We start from the raw sequence: 14188 nt of genomic DNA, 5'->3' as shown, positions 1-14188 counted from the left end.
CCCCCTTCCGTTTAATCGTGTGCGTAAAAAAAAAAAAGAAAGCTTCGCAGTGGAGGCAAAAATGAAAATAAAGCTATGACGTGCTTCCTACAACGTCCTGCCTTTGGGCCCCGGCTTTCCGGGACTGAAAATGGGTAGTAAACCGCTATTGCAATGCAGCATGCATCAGGCAAGACTGAGTAAAAGTATGGGGCAGACTTGGCGCTCCCCATCAAATGATTAAGACGGGCGCCCCCTCCCCCCCCCGCCCCCCTCTTGCGCACGCCTATGCGTAAACCTTTCCTATTTTCACATGTACCAAATCAGTCATTGTTGTGATCAAATTGTTTATTTGCGCAGGGTTCATTCCAGCGGCGCGTCTCAAACGAAATGAGCCAACAAGGCATCACAGGACGACTGAGCTGGCCACCATCTATATATACGTTGAGGAATATCGCCGTAATTCGGGCTGCTAAGTTTTTTAAAATAAAAAAGGGGAGGAGGGGGAGGGGAGCGTACTGCTGCTCCCGTAACTAACGCCTCTGTTCATAGCGTCAAGAAAAAATATTTTCGGATATAATCCAATGTGCCTAAAATGTACAAGAGTCAAGATGTCATGACCGCACGCTTCCGCATTTGAAAAACACCATGAGCTCTTAATCCTCGATATATAAGTACCACCAAGGTGTTTTTTTTTTCTTTCTTCGCGAAGAATGCATGCCTTCAAGTTCAAGCATTTATCCAAGAATATCGTGTCACATCCAGTATAAAGACACAGAATCTGCATCTATAATAAGTTCCAAATAACAGCCACTTTCGAATGTCATGCCAAGACCAAATTTTGTTGCAGGTGATCGAGGTATAGGTGCAAAGTCTTGTTTTCTGAACAACGCTGCATGATGTGGGTGTTATACTGTGTTCTGCCTACTGCGGATGGAATCAAAGTTTCGCGTAAGTTTAATAATAATATCTGCGGTTTAACGTCCCAAAACCACGATACGATTATGAGAGACGCCGTAGTGGAGGGCTCTGGAAATTTCTACCACCTGGGGTTCTTTAACGTGCATCTACATCTAAATATCGCGTAAGTTTAATGTTTGATCATGCTCAGTCAAGTATGTAAAGTATTTGAAAAGTAATCGAACATTCGAATAACATACTATAAAGAATAAAGAGCCGAGTCAGTTAAGACAATTCATTCGTCAATCAAAACGTTTATGCAGCAGCGTTATGAACTACCGCTTAAAATGGTGCATTAAAGGGAACAGATACTGTATCGTTCTTTCCGAGCCGGTTTTCTTCGGCGATGAGGAGGGGGATAATCGGAACACAAATAGCGCGATGACTGCCTCAATCAGTGCTTGACACTTCAACCGCGGTGTTGAAGGTAGGGAGGAACAGCAGAAGCAGAAGAAAAAAAAATTAAGTCAGCTTCGCTCTAGAGGGTGCCAAGCCTGAAGCAAGTGCTGAGCGGGGCGGCCTTCTTTGTTTCTCTTTATTTTTCTCTTTCTTTCTTCCTCCTTTTCTTTATTTTTGTCTCATCTCTCTGTTTTTTTCATGTCTTCTTTGTCTCTATATGTAGGCTAATTCTATTTCTCACTCCTTCTTTTCCTTCGTTCTTTCTCTTTCTTTCTCTCTCTCTATTCCTCGCTTCCCCTTTCCGCCTATCTCTTTCTGTCTATATATTTCTCTTTCTTTGATTGTCTCTCTTTCTATCTCTGTCTTTCTGTTTTTCTTTCCTTTCTTTCTCTCCATTTCTCTCTTTCTTTCTATGCTGTGCTTTACTCTCTCCCCCTCCTCCTTTCCCTCCTCCTGACACTCCCTTTCCTTTCCCACCCCCTTGGTGTACATGCTAGGCTCTGCTAGCGTGCCTCGATAGCCGAGTGGTTACGATGCTCGCCTTCGCGTCGTGGGAACGCGGGTTTGAATCCCGCTTCGTCAAGAAATTTCAATCTTTCTTTTTTTTCTCTCTTTCTCTGTACTCGTTCTCTCGCCCATCAGAGTTATTGCATCCCACGCCGGACAATTCGGCGCACGTGTTCTCGGAGCGACGCAGATGATGAAGAGGACGAATATTGCGCGTGCCGGTTCATGATGATGATATATTTCTGTTCGCGGATTACAACCAACGGCTGGCATAAACAACTCCGCTGCTATAAAAGGGGGACGTCGACGAAGTGCCATTTCTATGCTTTATCCTCTCATCTTTAAGATAGCGCCTCCTCTTCTCTTCTCCTCTCCTCCTCTAAGATAGCGTCATCCTCTCCTCTTTAACATAGGTTATGGAATATTGCGCTGCATAGGCGTAACAGGGGGGACACTAACGGAGGCACAGAAAAACACAATCAGAACTGGTGCGCAAACTATCAACGGTAAATATTTCGTGAGGCGCCACCTGGGACTACCCCACGAAAGAAGGAAAGAGAACGAGGAAAGGGGTGAAAGTGCGAACATCAAAATGTGATAAATTAAACTAGACTAGTGAAACTGATATCAAACATGGTGCGCAGCAATGTTGCGAAGCGGTCCTCAGCTCACTCGTTTTTGCAAGGGCCGGAACGTATCGTTTAAGGATTCAATTTCTACTCTCGGTGCCACGCTGTAGGCCTCACCTATAGTTTCCCTTTTTTGCTGTTTTTTCGTGCGAAGCAAAACCTTGGTCTGTTCAAAGAAGGCCCTGCATCCGTACTCTTTGCAGTGCGAGGCCAAGTTCCCTGGCCCGCTGATCTGTCCGAATGCATAGCGGTGCTCTCGCAGTCTAGTGTTCACGCATCTGCCTGTTTGTCCAATGCAGCTGTCGTTGCAGGTCAGGGGAATGTGGTAAACCACGCCAGCGGAGCATTCGACAAATTTGGTTTCGTGTCTAACTTGGCATTAAGCTTTTTGCGACGTGTTTGCCTCGTCCTGGTTCACTCTCTTGCAAAAGGCCTTTGAGTTTTATTGGGGCCGGGAACACTACGCTCACATCGCGCTTAGCATCAACTTGCTTAAGCTTGTGTGAAATGTTGTGTACAAGGAATGACTGCAGGCCGTTTTTCTTTCCCCTGCTTTGCTTCGGAGCATGGCAAGGCCTCAGCTCTCTCAAGCATTTCTCCGCTATGGAAACAAGAACCTCTGTGGGAAACCCGCTTGAACGCAATCATGCCTATTGGGTTCGGAAGCTGCTCTCTGTGCTATGGAAGCATGACTTTTTCAAAGCCTGTGTGAAACAGCTTGATGCAGATGGCTCTCTTCACTATCTTTGAGTAGCCCGAGTCGTTAGTGCCTCCGTTATATAGTGTCCGCCCTGTTACGCCCATGCAGCGCAATATTCCGCAACCTACTTGTACCAACCAGCCTAAAGGAGTGCTTTATTGAGCTCTCCTCTTTATCTAGTACCACTGTGTATTTTTATGTCAGGGGAAACGCGGGGACGGCCGAGTCAATGTTCACTCGTTCCACTGGCGTGGAACTGGCGTGTGTTCCATGTGTGTCGAGTCGTCGGCTGGGGGAGACCTCCTCAAAGTATGAGAGAGACCGGAATGAACGAGTGCCCGTATGGGCCTGACGTGAGTACAAGGTCCTGGAGAGGCTCGCTGTCTGGAGCGATAAGATTCCTTCCGTCATTGTGGGTGGCACATCCTTTCGTCGCTCATGGCTGAAGGTGTGCTTTTGCGCACGGCTCCTGAGGCTACCGCGAAGTGTGCATATGGACATGTAAACAGCAGAGGAAAAACTTATGCGAATGGCGCATCGAAAAAAAGAAAGAGGGAAGAAAAGAAAGAAAGCTGCGTGAAAGTGGAGGCACGTCACATGCATTTGTAAGTGCAGGCATTTCACTGACTAGCAAAATAAGCTACTTGACCGCTTAAAATATGAACAAATTAAAGAAGGCTTTGAAAGGCGTCCATGCATGACGCTATGTTCCACGAGATGATAAGGATGGAAATAAAAAGAAAATCTCATGGCCTTCTGCTCTCACGGGTGCATCTCAGTGAGGTGATGCCAGGCCGCGTCACGCATTTCTGGTGAGAGTCGGTTCACTTTCAATGCTGTCGTACTGTAAATATGTCCACAACAACGGCAAGTCAGAAGCAGTAAACCTATACGCGTTTTTATTTTGCTTCTGCCCCTTTTTCACTCGACATCTTCAAAGTGTCCTCAAACATCTCTTCTCGTCTCACGCGACATGTTCGAAGACATAAACGATTGTACAAACTATTTTAACCGAGTGCCATTAATATGAGATAACATCATAAGGTCACGCTTATTGGCAATAAATTAGGTAAGAAATAAAGTGTAGGCTCAAATATGTCCAGCAAGAGTGAAGCCGGAGTGCACGGAATTTAAGAGAAAAAAAAAAAAGCTTAATTTTCAAAATGCAGAGGATGTTCTTTTAAAGGGGTGGTGCCATCAAATTTCGAGGCTATAACAAGCCTGTTGTGGGTTTACTCTGTATGCAAGGACACTCCACACGAAGGGTCGGACACAGCAAACGTTTAGAATATATTTTAATTCACTTCCAAAGTGTACAGGCCCATTCTCCCGATCGAGACCCATCGCTAGCGCGCCAACTCTGACGTAGCTCTATAGGAGGGGCAACGAAAGTTGTAGTGACCACACCAGATCTGCTGTGGTGACGTCAGTGACCTCCGGACCTCCGGACCTCCGCCACCTCCGCAACGTACGTACCGGCAAAGAATCGGTTACTACATCACTCGCCGAGTTTCGATCGCTTCATGGCTAAGTGCGTCACAGCCTTGTGTGGTCACGTGGCCAAGCCCCCTACAATGCTATACGTCAGTGCCCAACCTCGGCGCCCAGAAACCGAAGCCGAGAGTTGTCCACATAAAAAGGCGATATTAAATAATTTAGCGAGAATACATGAATCTCAGTGCGTGTGTCATGCTTCCTGGTGCTATAAGGAAACGCTTACAGAAAAGAACGCGCAAGCCACAAATTTGGTGGCACCACCCCTTAAAGGAACACTAAAGGCAAATATTAAGTCGACGTTGATTGTTTAAATAGCGGTCCAGAAACCTCGTAGTGCTACTTTTATGCCAAGGAAGTGCTTACGTTTTAGTGGTCCGCATCACGTTAGCGCACTTCAAGTCACCCGCCTGAAATCCGACTTTCATACGTCACTGCTGCCGTGCCCAATGTTGCCCGCCTTTACTGCGCGGCCGCCGACACCAGTAGCAGCAGAGCGAAAGTAGCGGGACCCACAGCAGCAACAACGGCCATCGAAGCCATCGAAGCTTGCCGCAATCGCCGCAATGGATGTGGACGGAGAACTTGACAACGAGACATTGGCTCGCGACGTTGGGCTCCAATTCAGCGACTTGAGCTCCTAACGTGGTATGCTGCTGAGGGCTCGTAGTGCCGGCGTCGTTGCATGCGGCATTTTGTCGAACTTTCTGTCAGAGCGACTTTCACGAGCGCGCAAAACACACGCGGCAGTACGCGATCCCGAAACTACCACTGAGACGCGACCGCGTGAGCGAAGTAGGGCGCCGGGCGAAGCGCAGTTCGGCGAAAACGGAACCTTTGAACCACGCGCGCCGTTCCCCATGGCAACGCCACAGAGGTTCTTTTTTCCACGAATCAAACGGAAACGAACAAACAGCATTTTATTACGTCTTTTGATGCACGGAAGGTTCTTTTTTATTGTTGCTAGTTTGATTACTAGTGATTTATTGTAGGCAGACTCTCATACGCCATCGGGATCACTTCGAAAATGTCCCACTCGTGGCGCTCATCATGTGATACATTTAGCTTAATTTCTCGGTAAGTAGGGCACTGCTGTTGATAATATTGCCGTTTTAGAAGTTGTCATACATTGAGCTTTCACTCTGACATAAATTGTTATTTGCCTTTAGTGTCCCTTTAACGTGAAAGCCATAATATAGAGTTGATCAAACAACAGAGTCCAAAGAGCAAGGCACATCTGAATAGTGCAATCGAGCAATTGATTAAAACAAAGAAAATCTGATTGGGCTGCTTGAAAACAAGATGAACCTTATCTACCTATATATAAAAAATGGGATAAAAATAAGGCAAGCTTATGCAAACCAGTTATAGTAATATCGGATATTTATAGAACGGTGATACAAAGAAGCCATAAAATTAGATATGATCAGGCTCTACGCTGACGCTTATAGAGGATATTATCGTCATACTAAGTGAGTATAAATCGAGTACAAATCGCGGTACAATCGCGGGACAAACGAGTATACAAATCGCGAGTACAAATCGCCAGAGAGACACAGAAGCAGTGGGGATTCACCAAGTACTGGAGTGCCTTCTGTCTCCACTGTTGTTCATGCTTTATGATAATTAAGGGCATGGAAAGACGACTGGCAAACAGATATTCAGGTTTTGTTTCATATTACCTACGGAGCAGAAACCTGGAGACTTAAAAGAGGGTTCAACTTAAATTGAGGACGACGCAGCGAGCGATGGAAAGGAAAATGATAGGTGTAACCTTAAGAGACAGGAAGAGAGCAGAGTGGGTCAGGGAGCAAATGGGGGTTAAGGATATCACAGTTGAAACCAAGAAGAAATGGATATGGGCCGGGCACGTAGCACGTCGGCAGGATAACCGGTGGTCATTAAGGGTAACTGACTGGATTCCAAGAGATGGCAAACGCGTGAGGGGGAGACAGAAATTTAGGTGGGCAGATGAGATTAAGAAGTTTGTGGGTATAACGTGGCAGCAGAAAGCAAAGGACCGGGTTGATTGGCGGACCATGGGATAGGCCTTTGCCCTGGAGTGGGCGCAGACAGTCTGATGATGATGATGATGATGATGATGATGATGATGATGATGATGATGATGATATCCGGAAGGTGAAAATAGTGCAAGAGGTCCCTCAACTGAATATGCGAATGGGAATGTGTGGTCTAGCGCATAATGGAGGTATTTATTAAGACATTCGTATACGTGTGGTAATGAAACGACATGCATTAACCTCCATGCGGGCTGATAATGATTACATATGTATCTTATAATGAAATATCGCGTTATACTGAACATATTCTTTTGTGTATTTACATTTCGGCTACCCATTTTTCGGGCCACTGGGTGTCCGTTCTTGGTCAATCCCATAGAATGGGTAGGCCTATGTACTATATTGTGGCGCAAGGAGTACAATACGCTTTACAAGTAATTAGATATGTGTCATAATTACTTATTCATATTCTTTGAATAAAAATTCTACTCCCGTTAGAGGCATCATATAGATAGTGTTTTTTCTTCAAAACACTGATAGCTAAATAGTGTACAGAAGAAAAGCATCGCGCTTGTTCTCAGATATGTGATCCGCCGCGTTGATCAAGTAGTTATGGTGCTCGACTACGGACCCGAAGGTCACGGGATCGAATGCCGGTCGCGGCGGCCGCATTTAGGGCCGTGTATACTTAGATTTAGGTGCACGTTAAAGAAATCCAGGAGGTCAATATTTTCGGAGCTACGGCGTGACTCATGATCATATCGTGGTCTTGGGACGTAACACCGGGCAATTGTATTATACATATATTCTCAGGTAATGTTGCAACTTCGCCAACTCGAACAAGCTTCATGTCATTTTGATTGTGTCATGGCGCTGGATCTGCGTGGCTTTGTAGAACTTTTATTCATTTCTTCGATAGTTTCAAAGCCACATTTGCCGTTTCAAGGCCTGTCTTGGGCCACACACTGGAGGGAGAACTGCCGTTGTTACAAAACTCGAGAACCTGAGACGGACAGTCTAACATAGAGCTGTACTGCTGGGTTCGGAGCACCACGCTTTATATATATATATAAAAATCTCCATACAACAGGTCTTATCACTTGGCGACTTCGATACCTTTGGTAAAGATTGTGCCTTTTTGTTTATTTTCAGTGCGAAGCTTTTTATTTCCCGCCCTCTTCTTCCGCTTTTATTTTCGGGAGAGGGGTTTTCACTCAGCAGACGACGGAACGGGTCACATGGGCAGACGTGTCGGTTTATATAGCCATCTGTAATGGTACACAGTAAACCAGTTTACACCCTTAAGGGGGTCTTGTCGTGTCTACAATTAACACGCTTACAGGGTGTTTTCATGTATCAAAACACCCATACCATATAGGGTGTTGCCACTGGCCTAACACTCTTATCATGGGGTGTTTCCAATGGCCTAAACACAATTATCACTGAAAAAACGTGAAAAATAAAATCTACCAGTCAGGGAACACGCAATTACAGATGACACCAGCATAGAAGGTGCACGCACGCGCCAAACCGTATACATAACAGAGCGTATTGTAAAATACCCCATGGACGGAGCGCTCGCGCTACACAGCCTTACACTGACCACCTGGTTTATATATAGCCATAGTATCTTAAGCCGCCGTTCAGTGCCGGTGGGGATATTCCTTTTCCGTATAAATGAACATTAAACATTAAGAGAACAGGCGTAAATTTATGGTATATTTGTAGATATAGCCCTATAAGAGACATATCTTTTATCTAAACTCGCCTAAGATCCAACGACTTTTTAATCGGCGAGTCCTAGTTATCATCCGGCACGCTACATGTGGTATGGGCCATGAGTGTTTCGATAACCCATAACACCCTTAACTCCTAAAGGGTGTTTTAGTTAGAACATCACCCCTTAAAAGCTATGCGGGGAAGGAAAACACACTTTACCTCCTAAGTTTTGCAAATTTTGGTTAGGCTAAAGGGTGTTTTTTTTTTTTCTTGAAAACGCCGTAAGGATGCAAAGTGGTTTACAGTGTACCAGTGAATGGTTTTGTTTCCTATGAAATTACGCAACGACATAACAAACTGTATTGTAACAAATCTCCGATTTCAAGGGCATAATTCCTTTACCAAATCGATGAATTTGTCTTCCTCATGTATACAACTGGGCTCATGATGGTTAGCGCAAACGGAACACGGACGAAAAGAAGTAAAAACGACGACGTCCGTGTTCCGTTTGCGCTAACCATCATGAGCATTTTCCAACTCGCCCACTTCGCTACCCTCATACAACTGGGGTTTCGCGTTACTTCTCGGTCGACTTCCCGCAGAGTTAGCTGGATCAATTCCGTTGACGGTGTAACAGTACGGTGTAACAGTAAATTTACTGTTACACCGTCTTTGTAGACTAGTCTACAAAAACTGTGAGGCGATAACTCCGCTTAGGCAGTGAACATTGACTTGGTTTCATAGACAGATTCGAATCCCGGCGGCGGCGGCTGCATTTTCCATGTAGGCGAGAATGTTTGAGGCCGGTGTACTTAGATTTAGGTGCACGTTAAAGAACCCCACGTGGTCGAAATTTCCGGAGCCCTCCACTATACGGCGTCTCTCATAATCATATCGTCGTTTTGGGACGTTAAACCCCAGATATTATTATTATTATTATTATTATTATTATTATTATTATTATTATTATTATTATTATTATTATTATTATTATTATTATTATTATTATTATTATTATTTCATAGACAGATGTCTGCAAACTTTATATACACTATCTGCGAAAATTTTTGTGAGGTAACTGCGCCAACCCCTGGGATTGTGCAATCAAAACTAGGCTGATCCCAGAGATCGCAACCTGCGGTTTGGTAGGGAAAGCGTGAACGAAAAAAAAAAAAAAAAAACATTGCGTGAGTGTGTTGCGCTAGCACTGACTTGTGTAACAAGACCGTGAAGTGCGATCACAATGCAAGGAAGCTTCTTGCCGAGTGCCGAACGAGACCACAGATATATCCGCTGCAGCAAAGGTAGCCAACACGAGATTTCTGCAATGGGCATATAAAATGAACAGGCGCAGTCGAAAATTCAGTCGCGGGATATTACGTGCCATAAACACAATTATAACGCACGCTGCAATGGCTAACTCGGGAATAATTGTAACCACCTGGGCTACCCGTGTACTGAAGCTAAACCACTGGTTTTGCCTTTCGCCTCATCGATATACGGCTACCCGCACCCTCGCGTTCATAAAGCAGCGCAATACCTTAACCGTTAAGCCACCGTGGCAGGTCGCGAAGTTCCAAATAGGGTAAAGTTAAATACATCGTGTGGCTGTTTGTACAGTCTTTAGAGTTCACCAAGAGAGTGTCATATCTACCACCTTCCATCGTGATTCACTAACTAGTTAGTCTTCGCCTTTGTTACAAAATTTCACACAACCCGATGGGACGTAAAGCGTTATTGTAACTGAGTTATGAAACATTTACCACATCGAGAGCATTTTCGACTAATTACCGGTAGGTAATTAAGTGGGGAATTGCAAAATACCCACAAATATATAGGCGCAAGCTAACATTGGTGTGACGAGCAGCACGAGGTCTGCGAAGCTGGGGACCACAGTGCACTGTACTGGGGACGTTTTGATACGATTTAGCCGCCGTATACGGCTTCAGCCGGTGTATACATCCGCAGGCTCGTGCTCTCTGCTTGCTCCACGCTTTAGCACTCGCGACGAACGACCAAGCAGCTCAAGCCACGCATGGTTCTGCTCCCGACCAAATTCCAGAGCAGATCCAAATGTTGACAGTAAGTGCCTCTGCATCTCTTGAATGGAAGCTCGCACGGAGCGCGCAGCGCTCTCCCGGCGAGAGGAGTGGTGGACAGGGGCTCCCGCGGACGCCGCCGTGACCTTGATCGACCCCAGGGGCGCCGCTCCCTGGTCAACAGGGGACGAGCGCGCACACAAAAGTGCGGCCCCGCGGGAGCGCGTAGCAGGCAACAGGTGAAGCCCGTCGCCGAAGACGCCCGCTTCTTCCCGCGGCAGGTTGAACGGAAACGCCACTTTTGTGGAAACCCGGCCGGTGGGAGGGAGAGACGAGGCCGCATTGTGAGCGACTTCCTTCCGAGGAGCTGGAACGGAACTCCGAGCCGGGGAAGGGGGGGGGGTGCTCGTTTCCTTCAAGCTGTTCAAGTTTTGTTATCGCTGCTCCTCTCGACAAGGGGAGCACACAGGTTGCGCGGATGACGGGGCGAGGGAAACGGGAGGCCGGGGCACACCCTTTTCTGACCTGCTCTTCTTTTCTTATGGTGGTGAACTATGGAATGGGAAGGAGACCGAGGGAAGGAAAGGAGGGGGGGTTGCTGCGTTTCCTCACAGGTTGCCGGTGCACAGGCTCCTTGGCACTGCACTGCGTACTTCCACTTGCCGCGTGTGACTTGCGTGCCGACTTCCTGGAGCCTCTGCAAGAATACAGTTCCACAACCACGGCGATATGTGGGGCGCGCTCCGTGGTTTCCTCCTCGCCCCATCCGCGCCGCCTCTTAGTAGTGCGCGTAACGTGCCGAATGGGAACACGGGGCTCGTTTCTACGTCTCCCGTGGATGGGAGGGTGCGGGGGGGTTCATTGATGCCGCGGTGCCACGACCGTGCGACATCCGCTCAGTTGTGCCTCGCGCCGGAGCTTATAAGCCCCGGCGTGGAAACAGGGCGCCCGAGGTGCGATCGGAGCATTCAGGGGGGAAAGAAAACCGACCGGTTTCCGAAAACTGCTTTTTCATGGACTGTTTCCCAAAGCGACAATTGCCTGCGCCGTAGTGACCTCGAAGCGCTGAGAAGAAATCGGGAAAGGAAGGAAATCAGACGTTTTCCCCAATGTCCACTCCTCGCGACACTTCTCGGAAATTAGTGTTCTATCGCGTGAGATGAGTGCTTGAGGTCAGCGGCGGGACTTCCACGGCGTTAAGTCCAGTTGATGGTTTCTGCGATGAAAGTCTGTGACCGCACAGCACCCTGTACATAAAATTGGGCTCGTGTGCTGCACCAATGGGTGGTCTCTACGCAGTGTGATTTCTGTTACGATTAAGAACCTTTTTTTGTGAACGCACGAACTAAGACGAAGCCCAGAAACCGCTTTTTTCCGGTGAGAAAACTCCCGTTCGAACAGCAAAGATTGTTTGGTAGACTCTTGAGTTCGCCATCCTCTATCCTGCATTCTATTTTCTAGCGCGAATTGTTTCTGGTTAGCACGTTTCGAGGGATGCATGTGGCAGCGGGCGCCTAAACGTATAAAACACGCGATGGTCGGGCCACTATTGTTCAAAGGAATTCTATAACGCCACCATGCAGAACTGCTGTAGGTTGTTTACAGTCAAGAAATTATACATATAGTGGACAAAGCTGCCCTTGGCGAACGCAAAAATATGTCCAAGCACAGAACGGCCGTCCAGCATGAGGCCTGTAGTTTTTCTTGCTCTATGTGTTGTTTGCAAGCTTGCCTTAAAACGCAGAATAATGGAAGGAAGGAATACGAAAAGGAGAAGGCAGGGAGGTTAACCAGGCAGCAGTCCGGTTGGCTACCCTGCACCGTCCGAAGTACACAAAAATGCGACGAAACGTGGGTTGATACGCTTGTGCACCCAGCGCACACCGTGAACTTCGGCGATGAAATTAAGCGTGTGTTGTGAGCTCACTTATAATTCATAATAATAGTTGCGTGTATGAACATATATGTATACTGGGCACTCAAAATAAATATATAACTTGTGCAGTACTACTGGTCGTTATAATGTCGTCGTTATAATGTCGTCGTTATAGTATACGCATTGATAATGATAAATGACACCAGTAAATGTATGCTAATCCTTTTTTTTTTTTACCTGAGGCCAATAAACTGCGCACTACAAACTCACTTTCGGCTGATTGCGCCTTTAATAGTTTCTTAAATTTTATGGTGCAAAACCAAATTTCCTATTAATATACGTATGCACTGGTCTCCTAGCATTGGAAGTAGTAGTAGTAGTAAAAAACATTTATTGCTTATATAACGTTTCTGGGCAAGTGGGTGGGGTCCTCAGTCCAGGGCTCCACTGGCCTTTGCGGATCGCTGGGCTTGCTCGAGCAGAGCCAGCTGGCTCTCCCGATCCTTGCTAGCAAGCCAGCTCTCCCACTGCCTTGATCGAGATTGTGTCCCCAAAAGGGGAGAATTGACGTTTAGGGGCCGCGATTGGCATTCCCACGTAATGTGGGCGAGAGTTTGCCGTTCTCCACACCACGGACAGCTGTGAGCAGGAAATGGAGTGATGCACTAGGTCAAGATACGTCTATTTGATATCGTCTGCGTAGTTCATTTCTGCAAAGCAGGGCGATCCAAATAACGCCACCTTGAACGCGCACATATATACTGACCTCGTCTTTTTTGTGTCGTCGCTCCTAAAGAATAGGCGTTTGATACAAGTACGATGAACTTCGATTCGACATATTTTGATTTGCCACATGAATAAATGCCTACCTTGCAGCTTCTGCTACTGAGCTCTTCCTTCACTCTAAAATCAACATTCACACCGCAGAAGACCACAATGTCGGCTCTGTTTTCATAGCGGACCCGCTATAGAGGCCCGTGTATTTAGGTGTGCATTACAGAACCCCCAGGTGGTGGAAATTTCCGGAGCTTTCACTATACGGCGTCCCCCGTAATCATATCGTGGTTTTGGGACGTAAAACCCCAACAATTATTATGTTTTCAAAGCGGTAACCGCGAGGCCTTCCCGCTATCGAAGTATATATAATCTTCGAATAACTGCTGAACTCACGAAATACTTTAGTTGGCTGTTCATCTGAATTGGGCTTTGTTGCTGTGTTTATTTTTTAACTTCGAAAGCCTGCCCTTAGGCATAGTAATTCGCGGTATCAAAAGTACACATGCACATTTGCTTCATGTGAAAAGTATAACAGGGAACGGTGGTAAAGTCCACGGATCCAGCGGTCGAGGTCGGGTGGTCGGCCAGGTCTGAGGTCTGTTGCACGGAGGTGGCGAAGACGGCTCAATCGTAGGCCTGTACAAGTCCAAGAAAAGTCACATCGCGGATTGTGCCGTCACAAAATGGGCACGATGTACCATATGGGCTGTGGTATAATGTTGCACCCAGAGAGTGGTCACTGATGGGGTAAGTGCAAAACCGACACGAAGCCTCCACAACGTAACCACCTCTCGGCGGGTTAAACCACCAGGGAGGTTTGACCCACACGGAGGTATACGAGCTCGTGTGGTACGTCGGAGGCTTTCTTTTTCCCGAAGCATCTGTCCGTCATAGTCTTCAAAAAATGTGGTAGGGGGTGCGGTGTAACTTGTGGGTGGGTTGCCAAATCAGCTTTGACAAGGTCCGGCAAAGTGGCCCAAGGCACCCACTTAACACGTATCCCAGGGACGTAGCCAGAAATTTTTTTCGGGGGGGGGGGGGGGGTTCAACCATACTTTATGTACGTTCGTGCGTGCGTTTGCATGTGT

Source organism: Rhipicephalus sanguineus, chromosome 1 (genome assembly GCF_013339695.2).
Source record: "Rhipicephalus sanguineus isolate Rsan-2018 chromosome 1, BIME_Rsan_1.4, whole genome shotgun sequence".
NCBI lineage: Eukaryota > Metazoa > Arthropoda > Arachnida > Ixodida > Ixodidae > Rhipicephalus > Rhipicephalus sanguineus.
Note: the sequence above shows the minus strand (reverse complement) of the source record.